The 1,557-nt window shown below is 44.6% G+C and overlaps 1 pseudogene; it reads left to right on the forward strand.

Annotated features, from left to right (window-relative positions):
* Positions 1-377: 377 nt before the first annotated feature.
* Positions 378-1,297, forward strand: LOC132008027 (protein FAM76A-like; annotated as a pseudogene).
* The last annotated feature ends 260 nt before the right edge of the window (positions 1,298-1,557 follow it).

Raw genomic sequence — 1,557 nt, forward strand, 5'->3', positions numbered from 1 at the left:
TATCTCTTGAAATTTAATTATGTGTTATATTAACACAGACAAGCAACATACACACAAACACACAAACGCACACACGAAGGAGACACACAAAAGATGGGGAAGAAGTGAGGAATGGCACTAAAGGAAGCAATCCCCCCAAAAAATAACATAAAGGGGAAAGGCACAGAGAATCCAAATCAGAAACCAACCAACCAAAATGGAAAGTTAACCTCCTACCTATCAATAATTACTTCAAGTATTTAGGATAAATTCTTGCATCAGTACAAACAGATTGTTGGACTCAATGAAAATTAAAAAAAAAAAAAGGCTTTTTCTCAGACTCTCAGATAAAGCGGCGGGCCGGGCCGGCTGGGAGGTAAGCACGGCCAAAGTCGGACATGGCGGCGCTCTATGCCTGCACCAAGTGCCACCATCGCTTCCTCTTCAAGGTGCTATCTCAGGGACAGCAGCTGTGCAAGGAATGTCAGATTGCACACTCTGTTGTGAAGTGCACCTACTGTAGAACTGAGTACCAGCAGGAGAGTAAAACCAATACAATATGCAAGAAATGTGTTCAGAATGTGCAGTTATATTGAACGCCCAAACCTTGTCAGTACTACAACATAATTGCAGCATTTATTGGCAACAAATGCCAGCTCTCCACGAATTCAGAGAAGAAATATGGACCACCATATTCGTGTGAACAGTGTAAGCAGCAGTGCGCATTTGACAGGGGAGATCACAGAAAGAAGGTAGATGGGAAATTGCTGTGCTGGCTTTGTACACTTTCGTACAAACGAGACCTCCAGAAGACCAAAGAGCAGAGAAAACATCTGAGCAGCTCTTCCTGTGCCAGACATCAGAAGAAGGAACAGTATAGTCGACTGAGTGGGGGCAGACATAACAGCCAGAAAACACTTTCTACATCCTCAATTCAAAATGAAATCCCAAAGAAAAAAAATCCATGTTTGAGTCAATCACAACCAATGAAGACAGCTTTTCCCCAGACCTGTCTCTGGACTCACCAGGCACTGACCACTTTGTCATCATTGCCCAACTGAAGGAAGAAGTGGCCACTCTGAAGAAGATGTTGCATCAAAAGGATCAAATGATTTTAGAGAAAGAGAAGATCACAGAGTTGAAGGCTGATTTCCAATACCAAGAATCTCAGATGAGAGCCAAAATGAACCAGATGGAGAAAACCCACAAAGAAGTCACAGAGCAACTGCAGGGCAAAACCCGAGAGCTCCTGAAGCAGGCAACTGCCTTGTCCAAGAGCAAGAAATATGAGAAGTCAGGAGCTATAACCTCTCCATGAGAGACCATAAGGAGCCTCCCAGCCAACAGCAGCAGGATTCCTGGGTTAGGCTTGGCGACCGTGCTGTTCTCTGCGAATTGCAAGCTTTCTTAAGAAATCTCTATTTTATTACAGTTGCCCTTCTTAGTGGGATTGCAGTGGGCTGAATGGAAACATCTGGTTAGTGCTGTGTCATAACTGCATGCTTGGATGTTTGGGGTTCCAAGCTCTCTGTCTCATGCTCTCGCTCTTCTTCCCCCACACCCCCAACCCCCAATCCC

This window comes from Mustela nigripes, unplaced genomic scaffold, assembly GCF_022355385.1.
Source record: "Mustela nigripes isolate SB6536 unplaced genomic scaffold, MUSNIG.SB6536 HiC_scaffold_20, whole genome shotgun sequence".
NCBI lineage: Eukaryota > Metazoa > Chordata > Mammalia > Carnivora > Mustelidae > Mustela > Mustela nigripes.